At 44.7% G+C, this 22,008-nt stretch overlaps 1 pseudogene; it reads left to right on the top strand.

Annotated features, from left to right (window-relative positions):
• Positions 1-21,527: 21,527 nt before the first annotated feature.
• LOC126523108 (U2 spliceosomal RNA) lies at positions 21,528-21,708 on the top strand (annotated as a pseudogene).
• The last annotated feature ends 300 nt before the right edge of the window (positions 21,709-22,008 follow it).

Raw genomic sequence — 22,008 nt, 5'->3', positions numbered from 1 at the left:
CTCTCACGCGCGGCAGCGTCGGACACAACGGCGCTCCGTGGAGCGATGCCACGCTGAGCCGTTTTCACCCTGAGAGTGGACGTCCCTGTATGTGCGGAACTTCTCGTAGATTTTTCCTTGGCTCACGTAGTACACTTCGGGCATAAGCACGCTCAACAGCGAAACACATGTGTCCGTCGCAGCCACCGCAGTGCAATACGGGCTATGGTGTTGCGTTGCTGATACCGAGGTCGCGGGAGCAAATAACGGCCGTGGGCACCTCATATCGATGGTGGCGAAATGCAAGAATGCCCGAGTCCCGTGAGTTGCGGGCACTTTAAAGAACCTAGGTGGTGAAGACTATCTGAAGTTTCTTGAAGTGCCCCATAATTAGGTCGCTGTTTTAACCCGAAAGCCGGGTACTGCCGGTAGAACCCATTTATTGTTACGTAAATTCCTCCGGCTGACCTTGTCTTCTCTTCTTCATTACGCCGCTGGTGATGTGGAGCGCCACACAATCCCAATCGGCTGTCCTGGCCTCCACGATGAGAATACGGTAGCACGTTCCCAATAGAAGCCTTTCCAGCTTTTCCTTTGGGTCCTTGGTAGTATATTGCCTTCAGCAGTCCTTGTTGACGAGCTGTCTTGATGACGTAGTAAGGTCATGTAAACGGCGTTTTCGAAGCAAGTCCCTTTTGGGCCAGCATCCATGAATCTGGTTCAATCTAAGGTATTTTTGTACCGTGTAGGTGGACAAGTCTCTTTCATTGTCGCTCTATATTTTTCTCGTTGATGAGAAGACTTGGGATGTTCCCTTAGATAAATTTGTTTCCATAAGCCTAATTCATGGTCCGCTGGCACCCATGAGCTTGTTCCAAATGTAACAAAATGTGGGCTGCATTGTAGGCCGGATATATACGACCTGCTGCGATATGCAACAGCGGCTTCCAAGGCGCATTTGCAGCCGCCTTTGAATTCGGGGTATAATCGTATGTACATCTGAAATCCCTTATCACTCGCTCTGCAAGGGAATTGCTTCCGGATGGTAACGTGCTGGGAAGGGAAGGGCGATATTTATTTTCGCAGCCCAAAGTCGCAGTTTTTTGGTTTTGAAGGCTGGGTGGTTATCTGCGACGATTGCTCTGACGTTGTTGAAGAGTTCTCGTTCCAGTAATGATACCACGCAGTTCGCGTCCTCTTGTCAAGCTGTCGCGAATACAAAACGTGTGCATTCGTCAACGGTTTCAAGGAATGCTTCTGTCCTCCCAACTCCCTCCCTCTTGTTTTTGATTTCAGCGAAATCAAGATGCATAACCTTGAAGGGGATATCGCATTCCCTGGCAACACCTTCCTGTTGGCTCTAGGTTTGTACTTTGCTTTACCAAGCTTACAGTGATGACAAGTTTTCACATAGTTTGTTATGTCTTCTTTGATGTTTTTCCAAGCGAAGCGCTGGGCTATTTTATGGTATGTCTTCCAGAATCCGTCATATCCTCCTGACTTTGGACTAGTGTGTTAAAGCTTCAGGACTGTTGGCACTTTGGTCTCCGTGACGTAAATTTTGCCAATCTTCACTTCCTTTTCCTGTGGGCCTTCGCAAAGCTGTAACAGGTTCATATTTCTAGTTGGGGCTTCATGCGCCACGCGGAGTTGAGATAGGGCATCGGCACCTTGATTTTCCTGTCCCGGGTGTGGTATGACGTCCAAGCTGAATTCTTGTACTTCTCTAACCCATCGAGCTATTCTACCCTTCGGCTGCGATAGCTTTAACAGGTACGTCAACGCCTGAATATTTGTGAACAGCGTAAAGTGGGTGCCTTCCAGGTAGCTTCTGAAATATCGCACAGCTAACACCACCGGCAGTGCTTTCTTCTCTGTAGTTGCATAATTTTCTTGTGTCTTCGCAAAAGTGGAAGAGTGGTAACTTACTACCCTCACCTCCTTTCGTTGGTACTTTGTAGGATAACACTTGTAGAATACGCCACCTACTCCATAATAACGTTCGTGGGTATAGAGCTCAAAAGGCAGCTTGAAGTCGGGGAGTGTTAGTTCAGGGTCCAATGAATTGATGCAGCCAAACTGAGTGTAGCCATTCTCACTCTTCTGACCACATAAATTGGCTGTCCTTTGGGGTCAATGCGGTCAGGCATTTGATTTTTCTGGTAAAGTCTCTTATGTATGCACAGGAAGGGCACGCCAGTCCCCAAAACACTCGAAGCGAATGAACATGATACGGTTTCATCATTTTCTTGATACGTTCAACATTCTTGTCCTTGGTGCCTTTCGTTTCATCATCAAACACCCTTCCGAGGAAAGCCACCTTATTGCAAAAAAAAAAACACTTTTCTTCCTCTTAACTTTAAGTCGTGCGGTGCTTAGGGCCTGAAGTACTTTACACAAATATTCCTTGTGATTTTCCCTTTTACCGGACAAGTCAATGATATCATCCACATATACACTTCAAAATTTTCCAATTAATTTGCTCAGCGTTTCATTCACCATTTTGTGGGCCCATGACCCAGAATTCTTCCAGCCAAATTGGAACAAATCATACTTGTGGATGTCGAATGGTGTGAAAATGCTGTAAACTACTTAGTCTCTTCATTCAGTGGTACTTGCCAGTACCGTTAATAAGTCTATACGTGAAAACCATTCGCATCCTCCAGTCTCGTCAATGATGTCATCTATCCTAGGTGTCAGATGTGTAAAAAGATCGGTTGCGGGTTTTATCATTCGGTAATCAGTGCACCATCGGAATGATCTATCTTCCTTTGGTACAATGGTAATAGGGGAAGCAAGAGAGGATGTCGATGGCTTAATGATCCCTCCGTCTAACATGCCTTGAAGTTCTTTTCTTGGCCATACTATCTTTTCATGGCTGAGGCTATACGGCTTTTTTCTGAGGACTGCGCTCTCACGCAGCAAGAACGGCACCTCAATCGTGGTTGTGGTTTCGGAATATGAACCAATGCGGATTAACTCGGGGAACTTCAGCGGCACATCTACGGCGCATGATTTATTTTGTTCGTCGCGTTTTTCCATCAAACAAATATCTTGCTCAGATTTTAATAGTCACCTTGTCATCCCATATTATGATCTTTATGGTCCTCATGTCAGTTCGTTATAAAAAAAGGCGAAGTTCGCCGCTGGCACGACGTGCGCTTGCTCCTTGAACTTCTCACCTTCAAACTCAAGAGCTGCCGTTGTCCACTTACGGTAATACCGAGATGAACCATCGCAGCTACACACATGAATAGGCTTTCCGGATATGATGCTGGTTGACTCTTCTATTTGTTTCATTAATTAGTTACACAGAAGCACCAATGACAACCAATGGTGAAACGTTTCGGTTGTTTGAAGCATTGGCACTGTCAGAACGCCAGATTAAAAAAAGCAACTGTGTTTCTTCAGCATATTTCTGTTATTCTTTGGTGCCTGGAGTTTTGAAAGAATGGCTGCTTGTAAAGCAGCAAACCTCGCGTGGATTTGTCACTGGGTCGTGTTGTGACTTTTGTCTGTTTTCATGGCACATTAAAATCTCTCGTCATGACGTATGGCAGTGACTGAAGCAGTTCGCCCATTGTGCGTGGGGACCTAGCTAGAACTTATCTCTGGCACTCTCTTACTAAACCGCGTATCAAGAGGGCAATACCTGACGATTCTGGAGGTTTCGACCCTGCTGTACAAATTAAATGCCACTTTTCCAACACATAATCTATAATGTTGATTCCTCACTGTCTGTAGAATGTGGTGTTATTACAAAGTTCGACGGGATTCTTTTTGAATGCTTGTGAAACTTTTCTTCCCCTCATTCCATGGTTCATGCAACTGTGAACTTAACCGAAGATCGTACCATGTCCGTGCGTTGCCACACATAAGTGCCCGCGTGTTCTGTCTGCAATCCGCGTCACTGAACTATTTGTTTGTGGTGCAAGCATACTCATAAAAATGAAGCAGGTATGTACACTGGACCAATTGCCATAAGATTATTCTGGTTTTAAGAAAGGCTCTTCTCTCTTGTTTCCAGATCTTGACAGCGTAACAAGACCTACCAGCTGCTGCTGTTGCTTCATCTGGCATTTCTGAAGGTCAAGCAGTGGCTTGAGAAGAGTTGCACCACTGTCTCGCGCCGTTACAGCTAGGTGTGTTTCTTCAGTTAAGACGGGTGCTTTCAAACAAGTTTCAGATTCGTCTTGTTCGTTTTAGGCATTAACGGTAACTTTGGTGACGGTGTTGTCAGCCGTAAACACGGAGACACATGGAATGCTCCATAGAACATCAGGCGTGGTGACATCCTCCCGTTGCCCGGCATGTTGTTCGTCACTTGCTGTGTAACCTTCCATGGTGGTTCGTCGTTCGTTGAACGCGACGTTCATCTTGTTCTCCATAGGTTCCTGTTTTCGACTGCGCCAATGTAAAGATTTCACTAGGGTATTGCCGTTAGAAACTATTTATTGCTGCATTCCTCCTGCTTACATTATTATTATTCTCGTCTTGTTATCTTCTTCCTTGCCCCGCTGGTGATGATGATCGCCACATGTTTTGTTCTATCAGTAAAATATGCGCACTTATACTTCGATGCAGCTTTATCAGAGGGGTATATGCTTTATAAATTTGGCTTTGTGCGAACACGAGCACCAGCTCCCTTCGATGGTAACCCATGCCTACGCGACTCATTGCTCACATTTCTAAAATAATTGCGCAGTGTCTGTTTGCATTGAGTATGGTATAGAATAAAGGTTAGGGCAGAACGTACATAAAGACAAGATATCGGTCATTAAAAGATTCCGATCAAGAAAAATTATGCGGCAGAAAGCTGAACAATTAAGTCAGCGATTACTATTACGAGTAGGAAAAGTATCGCATGCCGGCTGTATTTTTATTTTTTGTTAATATTGGGGTACAATCTCGTGTTTCTGCCCTTGGTACTTTTAATGGAAATGAATTCACATGTTTTTGTGATCTTGTTTCTTTTTTCGTCTGCGGTTGTTCGCCTGACGTGACAGAAGCCTTCTCAAGTTTTGTATCTCACAAAAGACAAGACGGCAGGAACCAGTGCGTCATTATTTCTGCCGTAGATAGTGACGCACGCATTCTTAGTCCGAAGCGCGCGTTCTCTTGAAAAATTTTAAGAATGTCGGAGCTGGTTTAGTGGCTATTTACGACTCTATTCTGAAGGTAGAGCGAAGTTTCGCGGAATGCGATGGCGAAAGAGCGTTGTTCTAGTTCATGCATGCGACATTTCGCTATATCTTAAGCGTGACACACTGGCTTGTTAGCGCGTACGTCAGAAGTAGCTTTAGAACCTTCGTGTGTTTTATTCATTCTTCGGAGGTCAAGTCACTGCAGCAAAATATAAAATGAGAGGGCATGACAAAGTGTCATGAGAAGAGATTCGCATGATGAACCTTTTGAAATGTCGAAGGAAAATCAGCGAAAAGGTGAAGTTATTCGCCTCGCGGTTTATCATGACATATACCGCACTCGCGTCATTTTCTCCCAAAGGAACGCGGCTTGCAATTTATAGAAGGATATGAGCTGACGAGTCCTTATTTTTACTGCGTGCAATACATTGCATTGAAAGAAAAAATATATGTATTTACCGTAGTGTGCACAGGAACTACTAAAGTTATGGGTAGCGTCTATTGGAGTTCAGCAGTCAGGTAGTCTTCAGAAAGGTGCTCCGAAGAGGAACACTACTCTTTATTTCTTAGTGAAGAAGTGCCGAAAAAAAAAACATTTCGAGATTGTTCTCGAGAAAACTTGCAAAGTTGTGGTCTGCGAAGAGCAGCATACGAGTATTGCTTCTTTTAACAATTGGTCCGTCACGTATTTAGGGGTTATCCAAATACCTTCACCTTCATATGAACAGCTGATATCTTTCTAGTACTTCACTCTACTTCCCATAGCTAATCAAGACGGCAGCTGTCACCCTTCGCAAAGGAGTAGAAGCGTATCTTCACTTCGTTGGGTTAGTTTGCGCTGCACCCGGGCACACAACACTTACGTGCCCAGCAGCTCTTCTCGTTTTGCAGAGCAGTAGCAGAGTCGGACAGAAGCTCAAACGCAGACAGCCCACGGGCAAAACATGAACGATCGCCAATAGACGTGTTCCTCCGCGCCGGTGCCTCGTCGCCTATTGCCGCACTGCGAGAAGCACCGCGCGTGAGGCCACTGGGCAAGCGAGCAGGGCATTCGTTACATCTAAGAGATGTTGACATTAGCCATGGCAACGTTGTTAGACACAGTTAAGCTTCCTACTTTCCCTCTAGAGATAGCCGAATTCGTAGTCACTCGAACATGGGGCGCTGCAATCGCGTCTTTCTTCACACCTGGCCTTTCTCGTTTCCCTTCTGCTTTGTATGCAGGATTCATTTCGGCGGTGCTGTTTCGTGTGCTACTGCTGTGGCTATGCGCTTGGTGTTGTGCGATGCGTGGCAGTTTCTGCGGGCAAAAAGTTTCTCGCACAAGCGTTTCTGCATGTCATAACAGCAGAAAGTTTCCTCTGTGGTCCTGCTTTGCATTTGATGGAACCTGTAGCCACGCGTTATCACCAACGTTGTTTATCATCATTTTCCATCTTACATCGCTTCGGAGAACATTAGAAATAGCACGCATGCTATGTCCAAGAGAAACACGCCTCCCAGATAAAACCACATTGTGCGAATGTCACCTGCAGAATGTCTATTCTGAAGTAATTCTCGCACGCTATTTCTCATATTCACATATGGCCAAACAGGCAGATGCTTAAATGAGCGATTGAAAGATCATTTTTACAATGTTTGTACCGCCATGCAATGTCATCTTGGCATTCACTGCAGAGACTGCCTTTGTGATCGTGAATTTGAAAAGTGTCTGATAATTTCCAAACACCGATAACAGCGCATACGTGAAATCAAAGAGGCTGACAAGATAAAGCGTCTGGGGACCTTTGCATCAGCATGCCGTCTATTGCCCTCACAAAAGCCAAAATCAAGCATCTGGCTGTGATGCAATACGGGTTCCCGTGTGAATTAAGGCCAAAGTTGTTCTTTGATTACTTTTGCTCGTGTATGTAGTTCTGGCGATTGCGCAAATAAATATCAGTTGAAGTCAGCGCCTCTGTTGTGTTCTTCCATCAGTCCTCGTCTTTTGCACTTTGCAAACTTGTCGATCGTCCAATCGTAAGCATGGTGTTGTCATTTTTGATTTTAATTTCATTTATTTAGTGACGCCAAGTATACATTTCCTATTGTACATTATTTGACATATTGTAGACAGAAATACACATTAAATAAGTAGTTTCTTTACCAGAAAATACGAGGCAGGAGGTATTACAGTTGGTATTCGGAGACCTGGATTGGGAAGAATTGGGATTGGGAAAGATTGTGAAGAACCAGTTAATGGAGAATACCTTAGTATCTTGCGATTCGCTAATGATATTGCCTTGCTTATTAACTCAGGGGACCACTTGCAATGCATGATCACTGACCTGGAGAGGCAAAGCAGAAGAGTGGGTCTAAAAATTAATCTGCAGTAAACTAATGTAATGTTTAACAGTCTCGGAAGGGAACAGCAATTTACAATAGGTAGCGAGGCACTGCAAGTGGTACGGGAATACATCTACTCAAGGCAGGTAGTTACGGCGGATGCGGATCATGAGCCTGAAATAATCAGAAGAATAAGAATGGACTGGGGTGCGTTTGGCAGGCATTCTCAGATCATGAACAGCAGGTTGCCATTATCCCTCAAGAGAAAAGTGTATAACAGCTGTGTCTTACCAGTACTCACGTACGGGGCAGAAACCTGGAGGCATACGAAAAGGGTTCTACTTAAATTGAGGACGACGCAACGAGCTATGGAAAGAAGAATGATGGATGTAACGTTAAGGGATAAGAAAAGAGCAGATTGGGTGAGCGAACAAACACGAGGTAGTGACATCTTAGTTGAAGTCAAGAAAAAGAAATGGACTTGGGCCGGACATGTAATGAGGAGGGAAGATAACCGATGCTCATTAAGGGTTGTGGACTGGATTCCAAGGGAAGGGAAGCGTAGCAGGGGGCGGCAGAAAGATAGGTGCGTGGATGAGATTAAGAAGTTTCCAGGGAGGACATGGCCACAATTAGTACAAGACCGGGGTTGTTGGAGAAGTATGGGAGAGGCCTTTGCCCTGCAGCGGGCGTATCCAGGCTGATGATGATGATGATGGTGAAGGATAAGAATAGAATGAATGAATTGAAAAAGTACATTTCGGGGCCCCTTATATAGGCGCACTAAAACCAGGCTGATGATGGTGATGATGATGATGATGATGATGAGGCAAAATGCAGACTCCTCACTCTGCCTCGCCACTAAAGAGAACACATATGACTGCAGACAGTTTACAGTCTTATCTGGATCGTACGATACAATATATTGCTACCGTAAATTCTAGTAGAAACGTTGCAAAAGAAATTACAAGCAGTGCACAGGGAATGAGCCCAAACAATGACATGGAAAACTACAAAATACTTGAAGGAGAAAGCGAGCATATCAAAATAAAAATTTGAAACACACCTTCAGGTATTTACTATTTTACTCTCCCAGGGAAGGCATCTAACCGGCCTGCTAAGAAGAACAACTTAAATTTTAATGTTATATCGACTATGGATGAGTAAGTGTTTATATGATCAGGTATCTGGCAATTACCGGGCTGCCACCTATTAGATCAACTATATTTCTAACTAATCCGTCAGCTCCTAATGCATACACAGGGTGTCAATGGCGATATGATGCAAGTTAGGCGGTTTCATTTAACTTAAAACCGCGTGTATAACATGTGCAAGATTTTCAAAGTTCACAATGTAGCACAATGTGTGCTCTCACGTAGAGAGGGCTCAAATAAATCGTATCTCTTTCTACACTGGCAGCCTGTGATCCTTGTTTGTGGCGCCCCAAGCTAGAATGTAATAGAACAATAAAGAGAACCACATTGCGAAATATGATTGATGTTTGAACCAGTTTGGCATAATGTATCATAATAGTTTAGCGTTCCCCGCGCCTTATATTTCTGAACACAAAGGTAATATATGAATATGAATGAATCGTGTTACGCCACCGATGTCATGCCTTCGTAATTGTGCAAACGTTTGTCATTTCAGCTACGTCCTTTGACTCTCGTGATGGCGTTGTCGCCACGGAATTGTCGTCAAACAGGCTTCAGGATGCAGTATTCGTCAGGCAATATTCGTAATACACGCGCTGGCATAACACTTTCATGCCATAATTTCCATGCCATTGTCCTTGTTGCATCGTCATCATACAGTCGCCGTCACGGATTCCTTGTAACTGTCACCTTGCTGCCACAGCGGTCGTGCTATCACCGTCCATCTAACTTAGAGATGTGTGTCTGCTCATGCCGTTCTCGTCAGATATCGTCGTCACAAAGCAGTCGTTTAGCATTACCGTCACGCCGTCGTTGGAAAGCCGCTATCGTCGTCAAAACGACTTGTCTGATCTATTGAGTATTTCCTTCTTTATCATTTTATCCTAAACACACTGTTGTCATTGAATCGTGCTTATGTAGCTGTTGTAATGATCTCGTCGCTGTTGGGTCATCTTCAGACAGTCCCTATTAGGCATACGTTGACATACCGTCGTGATGACGTCGCAGTCGTCGTATCGTCGTTTCAGCTTCGTCATCCGGTTGTCGTCACAACGGTTTTGGGAAGCCATCGTCGTATCTTGCTAATGTCGTCCTCAGCGTCGACAAGGTGTCCTCGTTTTACTCCTGTCATCATCTATAATTTGTCACCTTATAGCCCTGAAACCGTGGTTATTATACAAACGTCACGAGGGAAAGGCGTGGTTCTGAAGCTTTGAGAGGCGTGCCACAAGGGGCCAGGTACCCCTTGCTGTGTCGGCTACGTACGAATGTAATTAAATAGTAGAACAAGAGGTTGTTCTTGGCAGAGAAGGTTATTTTCCCCGTTGGTCAACAGGCTTTGTGATAATTGAAAATTATCGTGTGTCTGTGCTTTAGCTTCAATATTAGTCTGACTTGTGTACTGCATATCGACAACGTTCTTTATTGAATGACTTGAACATCCTGTTTGTAGACGTGGAGGTTTTATTGCTGGACAAAAATGTCAATTGCATTAGGTTCAAATTTATTTGTACTTTTCGTCTAATAAACTGCGTTTTGCGATCCAACAGCTGAATGCAGCCGTGAACCAAGTAGTAACTCTAAACCCACGTAAGTAGGCAAAGAAAGCTTGGTTTTGAATGTATCCGGCAAGATAGCAACCGACCCAAAAGCAACCTAGCAGCCAGTCTGCCACACGAGATCACGAAAATTACAAAGCAATGTTCTGTTAAAGGCTTGAGGAGAAAATAAGAGGCGAAATAACCAGTTTACCAGTGTACTTGGGCAAAGCTAACCAATGGCGCGTTAACCCGTCAGTGTAGCGTCGAGAAAGCGCAGTGGAGTTCTGTTTTCATTGTGCGAAATATAGCGAAGCCGATTCGTGCCGATTGGAACCCTCAATAGGAGAGCGTTGGCAATCGCTGTGCATGACAACATACAGCAGTCTTAAGTGTTCACCGTAACAGTGATGTCGGGCGCGGGCACTGTTATCAGATATGTATTCCCAATAACCGCTATTGCGCAACAACTGCACTAATAATAATGTTCTCGTATTTATTTCAATTATAACCTTAGCTGCCCAACACCATGAAGTATCTGCTTTTTACGATGAGGCTCAGTTCATTTGCTCATGATAATTTAGCTTGAATTTAAAATATCAGGTGTCGGAGTTCTGATTCATGACACTACCTACGTCGAAGAAACGCCCATATTACTTGAATGAAGTTTCAAAGAACAAAGCGCCATGAGTATGGAAGACTCTCCCGGTCGGCAGCTGCGCAAGCAAGCCAAAATGTCATAGAAAGTTATATTTAAACATTGAGGGCCGATGAGAGTAAGGGAACGGCTCGCGGTTGGTTTGCTGATCTGCCAGTAAGGGGAAAGTTTGCGCTATTGGTGGAATCGGAGCTGAATGGAAAGCCATATAAACAGACAGTGTTGAATGGATAAAGGAGACAGCTTTATAGGAGAACGATTTAGGAGCGTTTGCTATCTATTTGTGGTGCGAGTTATCTTGTGTGGGTTACTGTAATTGTGGCCGAGTAAGAACTTCTAAACTGCACTACTGGTTGAGCAGTTCTTGAGTAAGTATCTTTATCCGTGGTGTTTTATTCTTACAAAATGCCATAGTAGTTTTTCACACTTCATTATCACAACATTGGTGACATTTGAGGTAATGCTAGTCAAATATTTTCTGGCACACCACCATTCGTCATGTTACAACAATGACTGTCGATGTTAATGTGATTAGGATACGGTAAATGTAGCGACCAAGCGAATTTCTCAAGTGACGTTTATGTAGGATGTCCCAGCTAATTTTATCCAGAGTTTAAAAATATGCCTGTGCGCTCGAAGAAGACGTGACCAAATGCACGATGCTGAATATTGTATGTAGTAACACTAATATTTCTATTTTTGCTTAAGTCCATAATTAGCCATGATTAATTAACCACATTCTGAAGAACAAAGTTGGGCAAAACTTCCAATTAGGAAGTTGTAGAATGGTTTGCAAAGCATCCGGTTAGACAGTTTCTAACTTTCTACGTATTAGGTAGTAGTTATTTCCCGCTTACTGCAACGTAAATGCAACGTTGCAGGCGCGCTTGCCCTCCTCGCCCGCTTTACAGTGCTCCCAGACATTTCGAGCACCAACGGACAAAGAATTTAGCCGGTTCTGCTGCCACTTAGTACGCTTAAGCTCCGCCTTTAAGAGTGGAACCCGATGGCATGTAAAAATCCATGACTGGTTCTCACACATTCCGGAAACTGCTTCCAAAGCTACCGTAATGTTTGTAGGGAAACGCTGGCGGCGAACACTATGCATGAAGGCGAGCCTCATGGTAAAAGCGCGGCCTCTTGCGGGGTCCTCGACGCGGCGAAGGCCAGTGCCATCTGGAGGCGCTGCGACGAAGCGAGCGCGCCGTTTTATGGCCTATGAGATTTGTGCGCACAAATCTGGAAGGCCTTGGCCCCTCTATGCATGGTAGAAACGCTAGAAAGGGGTTTGTGTGTTTCTTTTTTTTTGACATCGAAGCTGCGCGTGGTCTCGTAGAGGGGGCCCCTGGGCTGGCTAACATCCGTAAATTGAAGAAAAAGGATAAGGAACGATAGTACAGCGTAGAAGAAAGCACGCGTAATTTCCCAGCGCGCCTTGCTTGCGGTGTGGGTAAGCGGACCCGCGATCGCTGACGTTGCAGCCGGCAGTGTGTGCTGTAGTCTGCCCTGCACAACAGCGCGGATACTGTTGCGGGGAAACACGGGGATGTGCGAGGCAGAACCGCCGCGCTGTGTAAGAACCGGATTGTGCGTTGCAGAGGTAGATCACTGCAACCGTCGAAACTCCAACAAAAATGGGATGACCGCGCCCTGTACACACGGCCGAAGAACAAGCCGAGTACGAAGAGAGGCCTCGACAGCAGAGACGCGAGTATCATCAACGACAACATGGCCAAGCTAAACCTGAGAATGCGGCCACTGAGCAGATGCGAGAGTCGAATCGTCCGCGTCGACTGCAAGCTGCCGATGCTTATCGCGTACTGGAGGCCACTCGTAAGCGTCAAAATAGGTCATTGGAGTCTTGCGTCCAAGCGGCAGAAAAAGATTCGCTGGCTAATCGGCTGCCATATTAGGAGCCTGGCCCGAAATATTTTTTATTAGTTTTTGCGTAACAGAAATATGTTTTCTTCTATATAGCTGCTTTTTGCTAACTGCGTCACAATGCAAGGCGCAGCGAGCGTACCTCAAGAGCATGCCAAAAATTAAGTAACGAAATTACTAGCATCGTAGGGGTGACAAAAGGAGTCACGAACTTGTCCCAGCAAGATCCAGTGCACGCGAAACTAACTGCGTCACGCGGCCGAGCTGCTTTTCTCTAACTGCGTCGCAATGCCGGGCGCAGCCCCAGTGCATCAAGGGTACCCCCAAAAATAATAACTTTATTCACAGTAATGTTGCGGGTCAGAGAAAGCGTCTGAACTTGTCGCAGAGATATTCAGTACACGATAACTAACTGCGTCACAAAGTCGGTTGCTGCGAGCTTGCTAAAAGCTACCGAAAAAAGTAAAAATACAGGGGCTCCCACAAAGCGTCGGAAACATCTCACAGTACCAGTCATTAACTCAATATAACTACGCCTGGACGGCCGAGCTGCTTTATGTTAACTGCGTCGCAAGTCTTGGTTCCATGCCATAAAAACCTAATTTGATTGAAATGTGTCGCAGACTGTCAAACAAAGTATGTCACTTTGTCAGTAGTACAATCCGATAGTCCATTAGTCCAACAGTCCAGTGGCGTCATGTCGAAATGCAGAAGGAAAGCTAGAATAAGTAGGCGGCCCAGCAAACACACTACATCCAAAAGTAACCGGTAGGCGAGTAAGCGAATTTCACATGCGCAACCGGCCTCGCTACCTTCGGTGGCTTGACTGGCTCGTGAAGGATGCATATGGCGCATCTGACGTGCGCTAGCTGCTTGCTACGTAACGCAAGCAAAACAAGTTGATAAGTGTAAGTTCGTTTATTATAGCTTTAGTGCGAAAAAAAGAAGAAAACATTGTCTGAGTTCATATCACCGTTTTTTCCGACACTCACGTCCCCTAACGGATGGGATTAGCACTAGGCGTGACGCGTTTCCTGTTGCCAGATTTTGTCGAGTCTACCCTCTTGGTAAATTTGTTTGTGACAGCATCTCCAGGAAAGGAAATAAGTTTGAAACCTCGTTTTCTCCAACCAATCTGCTTTGTCATTTCATGTTGACATTTACTCTCGCTTACAGGAAAGCTTTTTTTACGGCGTGCTGTTTATGGCTTGGTTCTAGTGGATCCAATTTCCGCGGACATAGACAAACAATTTTTCAAATCTGGGCAAATACCGAACATAGTGCAATGCAGGGCCACCTCACGGCGTTAAGCAGCCGTTAAGCCATCCCCATATGTGGGCCGATCCCGAAAATAATGCAATATCAGGCCGATCTGCAGCGGAGGTGAAGCAGGCGTTAGAGCACTCCCCATACCTGGGCTGATCCTGAAGAGAATACATACTGCGCCGGCCCGCAGCGGAACCGCATTTCGCCATTAGGGTCCCGGATTCACAGCTTCGCTGGCTATCCTTCGTTAAAGATTGGAAGGGCACTGTTTTTGAAATGCAAAGCAAATACTTCTCAAACTATGTCACTTTGACAGTATCTGTCTTTTTGGCCGCGTACGTCGTTTTATATCGTCCTTTTGTAAACTTGCTATGTTACAAAATTCGCATAATACGGCTAGAGTGTACGACGAACATAAATGACAGGTAATAACGTGAATGTCACGCCATTCGTGTCATCTAGGTCATGGAACAGCCACCTACGTCTTGCTGCTCTCATGGTCGTTTCATAGCTTTGTGACGTCGACGAGCGAAGGGGAAGTCTTCATGTAGCACATGCACAGACAGCAGCCGATTGTCCAGTCGTCACAACGCAATATATAATGTTTGTCTTTCTGACTTTTGTCTTTCTTCAGGGCGACTGGCCCCTGTGAACGTCTTTTACTCGCTCAGGCCCTCCACACCGGTGCGCGAGCTCACCGCGACTTTTCCTCCCCCTCCCCTCCCTCCCTCTGTGTAATCTTTCTATTCCCTCTTTCCCGTCCCCCAGTGTAGGGTAGCCAACCACACGCATTTCTGGTTACCGTCCCTGCCTTCTCTTTTTATTTCCTCTTCCTCCTCATGGTCGTTTAGTTAACTTGTTAGGCTCTCCGCACACTGCTTAGCGTAATGTGAAGCCCCGCTGGGCGTGGGATCTGCCGGCTTAATTTATTTGGTGTTTGCACTATGTTTGCGCACGTTCGATGCGGGTTTCGGCGCCTACGTGCTTTTAAGCAGCGCACAGAGTTCTTCTACCACATCATTTTAGTTCCGACTATTGGAAACAAGATCCACCCAGACAGTGAAAACGAAAAAAACAAAAAGAACTGACGACTGCTGAGAACGCTAATAATGTATTAACGCTCACCACATGGCTGCGTTTTTTGACCTTTCGACGAAAAAACAAACCTGAGAATAGCAGTTGGGTTCCGAACTAAAAATTTGCGCTTTCATATTGTAAGGGAATGTTGTTCAGACATTGTTCAGATTTTGTTACTGCAAACCATTAGGTAAACATCGTGTATACATCGCTGTCGTCGAATTCTCTATTTTGTTGAGAAACATAAGAAACGCACTATGGCCTAAAACTCCGATTTCCTGCAAACAGAAACTAAACTTTAGAAGCAGCTTTCTGGTTATAAAATAAATATATATAAGAAAAGCTCAGTTAGCATATACGACGTGCATTTCCACGCAATCATGAAATTTATATCATATTTTTTCACATGCGTTGTTTATCACTTCAAAACGAAGACACGGTCTATGACTGTGTTTTATAATGTGTAACCCTGTAATGCACAATGCGTCTTAAATTCTGTGTTATTTTGGTACCTGGAAATTTTCATTTAAGCAAAAGTTACCCAGCGCATTGGTTCGAGTAACACGTTTGACATGCCGGAACGAATTTCCCAGTGATAAATAGCTCAGCGAACTAATTGCGAATAGATTCTTTACTTTACAAACTACCGTATCTATTCCAATGTAACGTCAGGGTGGACTTTTCAGTCCACCAAAGAAAAAATTAAACTGCGCATGTAATGCGACAGGAACGGAAAGAGAAATGGTACCTTTATGCAAGGAATCAATTCAGAAAATAGTTCTCTTGGCTAATCATCAGCGCTGGAGAAGGAGACGGAGCTTCTGTTGGGCGATATTCTCGGGCGATCACGTTAGGAAAAAGCTTCACTTCCGCGAAAGTTCGCCTGACTCTTCACCGAAAGCTCCCCTGACAAAAGTTTCTGGCACGGCGCCAAGCTCGTTATGAATGCCAAGAGCGCTGTCCGCCGAATACTTGAAGGAGTTCGGTGCCGAAACGTGTCAAGTCTCGCGATTGCGAAACTATGTCCCAGTGATAGCCGGAGATTCAAGTCCCCTGCTGTCGACTTCATTTTAGATAAAGTACTTCATAAAAGACCGCACAACCATTGCCGTAGGGCGCAATCGCAGGCTACTACGAGGCCTTTCGAAGTCGACGACCCGTATTTCGAGATTCGTGAACTGATTGACGTCGACCCGCCGAGCAGCGACGAAGTTTCCCAGCCAGTCGGCCATCAAAATTAAGCGTATCTCGAACTGGCTCGTCAAAGCGTACGTTCGTAGTCGACATTATGTTGAAACTTCGGCCGACTTGTCTATGGATTGAATCTATATGTAAAGGTGCAGGTTCCAAACGTAAAATTAAACACCATGGAATTTCGAACATTTCTTTCGAAATCCTAAATTTTGGCGTTCTGTGAATGTATCGCGCTGGTGGAGTTGAAGCAGCGGAAACCATTAAAAAAACAGCTTTACGATCAAGTAATTATGGCAGATCATATATCACTATTTTATTGTTGTTTTAACATCCAAATTCATTCCTCGTCAGCAGGAAAAGACTTAAAACTCCGTGCTATTGTTAGCTTATGGGAAGCTGTGTTTCCGCGCTATACGCCTAAAAATTACGACATGCAAATGCAGATTACAGTTCAAGATGGTAGTACTGTGACATTTGTTACTTGGGCTAGATGTTTTTGATTTGGAAAGGCCTGCTGTTCTTTACAATTTATTATAAAAAAATGTTGTTTATTCGATTCAAATCGGCGGGCATATACGAGGAGCGGTGCTTGCCTAGTGTCCAGGAAACCGATACGTGTGCTAATTCTTGCCAATAGACGCCATTTAGATCTCTCTCTCTCTCTCGCATCTATCCCAGGTTTCAGTTGACTCATCCTGTCGTACGATCCTGCTTATATATCTTTGCTAGAAAGTCAAGACCTTTGAAAGTCAAGCATCTGGAATGTGTCGTTCGTATAGTGCCCTGCTTCCCATGCTGCTGTATCTTTTCTTCTTCTCCCTAAGGTAAGTACAAAATATATGCGATATCTGTATCACAGTAGCCAAAAGAACAACAATGCCATGGCTGGAGAAAGCTGAATTTTGAAAAAGCATTTTTTTTTCCTTGCCATTTCTTCTTTAAAGCAAAACTTTCTTGCGAACCATCCGTGGTTTTATCAGGGTCGCTCCGTCTGTCGGTTTCTGTGTTGCTCGGCCAGTCAGTCATCCACGTTCTCGCCGAGTACATTCATTCTCAGCTTCTAAAAAATACAGAAGCCCGTCCACAGACTGCATTCAAACCTCTACCTCCCAGCGCAGCAGTCCGACATTTTAACAATTAGATCACAATCGAGAATTCGCTGACCTCTATCGAGCACGAACATTTTCCATGCCATGGAACATATCCAACACGGGGTTCGGCCAAGAAGCACCAGGAGCTTCCAGCACATCTCCCTGCTCTCCAGGCCGACCTTTCTTGCTTTCTCTTCGTTAATACCTACTCCTCGTACTCCCTATCTCCTAGCAGGGTATTCCCTCCCTCTCTTTAGAACAGCATGACGTGCTCCCCCCCTCCATTCCGCATTTCCAGTATACGAACGCACACCACCATTGAGAGTGGTCTTTCGGAAGTTATCGCATTTAGGCTCGTCTCACGCCCGCGTCTTTGGACTAAAGTACCTTCTTTTATCCCGGAAATTGAGCTCTGCATCCAGACGCCGTTCATCCCACTAGCATCTGTCCGCATGGCGTGGCGCATTCCTGCGTCAGCCTCCCAGATTCTTGCACGAAATTGCGTAGCCGCTTGGTCTTTGTGCGTACCAAAACAAGAATGTCATGGATCAGGTCTCTCAAGTGATCGTGCGACCTCCCCATTTCATTATCCTCAAAGTACGGGAACGAAGTCTAATCATGATCTCCTCTAGGGACTAAAAATTAGGTGGCACTGTTACAGATGTATGATTTGAGATCGTGACGAGGACAATATAATTATTATAATTGGCTGTCGCAGCGGAACACGCAGAGAAGCGGTTTGCAGCGATTTCGTCAGTGACGTGATTGATACGGCCGCTGCATAAAATCAGCCAGACTGAACTGAAGCTTATATCTGCGTATGGCTCAAGGAATGTCACCACCTTTTTAATTTTATTTTTATATTTGGAATATTAATTTTTTATTTCACATTGACCTTATAAAACACCGTCATATATGATATTCAAAAGAGAAAAAGAGTGAAAAAAACTATGCTGGCGTTTGTTATTGACAGAAAATTGCCGAAACTTGGCTGTTACGCGAACATTCATAACTAGAGAATAGAGAGGAGGAATTGTAAACTTTTTGGCACAGAGGCAGCCAACTAACCAGACTGTGTAACCAACAAGGATCCGTGTCATTAAATAATTGGGAATCAAGTTATAGCAAAAATACAAAGGAAAACAAAAAGAATTGTCATTTTTGCCTGCATTTCGTGACATAAAACATGTTTACGTCCAAACTTACCATTCAATTTCATTCATCCTCGTTCATTGCGCAGGCTAGTAACAAAGGAACGAGCGTGCAAAATGTGTTGAAAAATATTTATTCATTTCGAAGTTATAACTGTTTGAGCAACAAGAATGTTCATGAAATCAAATTTTGAGAGAAACAAGAATGAAGTTTTTTAATCCTTGTAGAAACAAGATCATCATGCCATAGGAAGTTAAAATCCACCAGGTTCATAGCTAGGGCCCTCCTTAGCTGCCACAAGCTCTCTTTTGCCTTATGTTGCTGCCCGTCTATTCTTGCGGAGATGTTTTAGCTCATCCTTGTATGGACGCTGGGCCTTCTTCACGCGGTACTGGTCACTGGTGCAACATGCTGCGAGAGTGTGGTGGCCAGGTTCGATACCTGCTTCCCTCAAAATATCTGCTGTACTTCTGTTGCCATCATTGAAGTGGCACACAGCATCATATAAGCCAAAAAATAGGATGGCCAGGCTCACGTGGGCGCCTATGGGAACCCGTTGCCAAATCATACTGTTGAAACTCTCGTTGGCATTTCGGGTTTTTCCATGCAGGCACTTCTTTAAGAGCTCATCCGTACAAAGGTCAGTATAACTGGCTTTACTTTGTTGAGTACCTGATTGGAAAGGCCTCCCTTGTGTTTGTAGCATCCACCACCAAGTGCTCTCCTTCGGTTAAACCCGCACCAAATCTCAGTGCCAAGAGGGCACAGACCATGCCTTGGTGTTTCATCTGTTGGACTGTTGTGAAACAGGCTAGCCAATGCATCTTGCTTCATGGTTTGCAGGTCTCCCACATTCGCTCTGATGGCAATACCATAATAATTCTGCAGCCGGTCGATAAGGACATCCATTGACTTTCCTTTGCCTCTAAGCCCACGAACACTTTTTTTTTTCAACTTTCGTATTCGGCATGAACACGCTTCTGTACATGTCCAATGCACTCCAGTTTGCGCACGCTATTTGCGCCATATGTGTCCTTTATAGCTGCGTGGCTCTTGCAGTCGCCATCTCCATAGAAGTCTACATGGTTTAAACCACGACTTCATTCTGCACGCTCGAACATACGATAGAGCCCTAAAGCGTTCCTACCACCAGCACTACCGGTGTAGCTCGCTTGGCACTGGGTATTATTTGCCTTCCAGTACAGAAATTCAGTGCTTGAGGGGTTCAACGTGCTTCTCGAATTGCATGCCTTACATTTACTTGACATGCCTTCTACGTCAATAACTTTCCTAGTATCAATGAATATCAAGGACACACGACCGTTCAATGAAGAATGCCAACGCCTTTGCCATGTGTCATCACCTGACAGACCACACTCAGTACTTTGCACAACACTACGTACTTCAGCAGCAGAATTCATCACTGACTTAGACGCAACAGCCTCTGCAGTTTTATAGAGTTTTGCATATATCTTTTGGTAGGCTGAATTCCAAGGCGGCGGTGGCAGGTTCACTACTTTGATCAGCGTTGCAGATCGAGAATACCCCTTGCCCAGCTTACGCATTCCGTACACAAGAATCAGCTTATTCTCAATAGAACTTCCAGCCTTTTTTGGCGATTTAAATGAATGTGCATATGCGCACGCAATACATAGAATAGCATATGCACATAATATTTCAAGCTGCGAGCATTCTTTCAATCTGAGCGACATCTCCTTGCATTCCGGGCAGGCCAGGTTTGCAAAAACAGATGAGAGGATCTCAATATCTATAATCCTATTACCTTGCAGTAGAGGTTCTTGCAGCGGCACTTTGCAAATGTTCTCCACGTTCCCAAGCTTTGCAGCACTCGCCGATACATTCACGTCCGCATTGTCTTCGGTGCGAGCGTTCATCCTGTGGCGATTGCCAAAAACTGTCATTTCAATCGCCTTTTTACCGTGAACCTGGCCATCGCTTCTTATAAAAACTCTCCAGCCTATGTTATTACTGTTACTACCAAAAATAGTACCTATAAAAATGTTGAATCTGGTAGCGTTCAAAGTGGTAGCATAAATCGCACGCAAAGTACACAATTCAGGCGATTGTATCGTCATGCATCCCCCCTGCGGAGATTTAAAGCAATGTTTAAAAAAAGGAAGCCTTACTAATTGCCTTTGAATAATCTTTTATATATCAGACTAAGACTTAACAGAAAGTTTTCAATATACGCCGTTGATTATCGCTGAGTTATCAGTTTCTGTTACCAAACCACATCAGTTTCGGTTTTTTAACTGTTCACCACCTGCTCGAACGTTGGCTATGACTTTTGAACTAAATAAGATACGAACATGATTGTTGCTGCAAAGCATGTTTGAATGTTTGGGCATTATCGAAATCTAAAAACGAAAAAAATGTTATTTTTACGAAAAAACTACTTCTCAAAGGTGGTGACATATCTCAAGAACTTTGCGTGTGTGTATATGAAGTGTGGATTTCGAGGAAATATTTTTAGTCAGACTTGGATAGGCTGGATAACATATACACATATCTACGTGAAATACATCATAGATATATAATTTGTACAGTTAAAATTTTCAGTAGTTATCCATAGTGTTGCGTGGCACTCTCCATGTTTCTCAAGGGATAGTTCAGTCTAGGACAACAGCGGATACAAAAGCGGCAAGTGGCTGAAAGAGCTGGCATGGCCGCGAGCTAGTCGCCGCATGCGTTTGTGTCGTAATGATATTCTAGCAGCTATCTTCATCTTCCTCGGCCGCTTTTTATCTATGACACTCTCTAGCGCGTGTATCTTGTACTTCGAGCAGCGAGCTGCGACGCTAGAAAAAAATCATGAGCCACTTCACTCTCTGAAGCTGGATGACCAGCGAAGCTGTGTCATGACAGAGAGGTGACACAGAAACAAAAGTACGAAGTCGTTTACCGTGATATGTAGAAACATTCGGAAGGAGCCGGTGGAAACTAGACAGGTGTAACGTTTCGAGGGACCACCGCTAAAGGAGAGCGAGTGGAAGAGAAAGTACATGAGCACGCGCTTGTAACGTCGACAAAGGGGGCGGTGCGAACTTAGACGTGGCCGACGAGGGTCAAAGCATAGTATCTCTTCTTGTCAGCTTAATATCTGATTCAGGTTCTATTGGGATCTAAGATACCGAACCTATTTTTGCAAGTTGACGGAGTGTTTGAAGCCTGCTTTACCTCCGCTGTGAGTCGGCCCGTTATTGCCCTACTGGGATCAGCCCACATGTGTGTGTGCGTTCCTTCTTCGTCCACCGTCGTTTTAGTGCCTTCACTTCAAATCTCACATTTTCTGCACACGCAAAAAAAGTCTACGAATCCGTAGCCATAAACAGCCTTGCTGTAAAAAAAAGGGAATAAGAATAAAGAAGACCTTCTCCTCCTGCCATGGGTCGCAACGGTTGTGAGGGCTTTCGCTCGCTGACTCACTCATTGTTGTAATGGACCTTACCTCGGTCCCTATAACGTTGTGACCTGGAGCTGATTGTACGGCGAACTGGACGTGATCGACAAGGCCACGACGAGACCGAC

The sequence above is a fragment of the Dermacentor andersoni genome, chromosome 6 (assembly GCF_023375885.2).
Source record: "Dermacentor andersoni chromosome 6, qqDerAnde1_hic_scaffold, whole genome shotgun sequence".
NCBI classification, from domain to species: Eukaryota; Metazoa; Arthropoda; class Arachnida; order Ixodida; family Ixodidae; genus Dermacentor; species Dermacentor andersoni.
The sequence above is the reverse complement of the archived record's forward strand: the minus strand, read 5'-3'. Positions and strand labels throughout refer to the sequence as shown.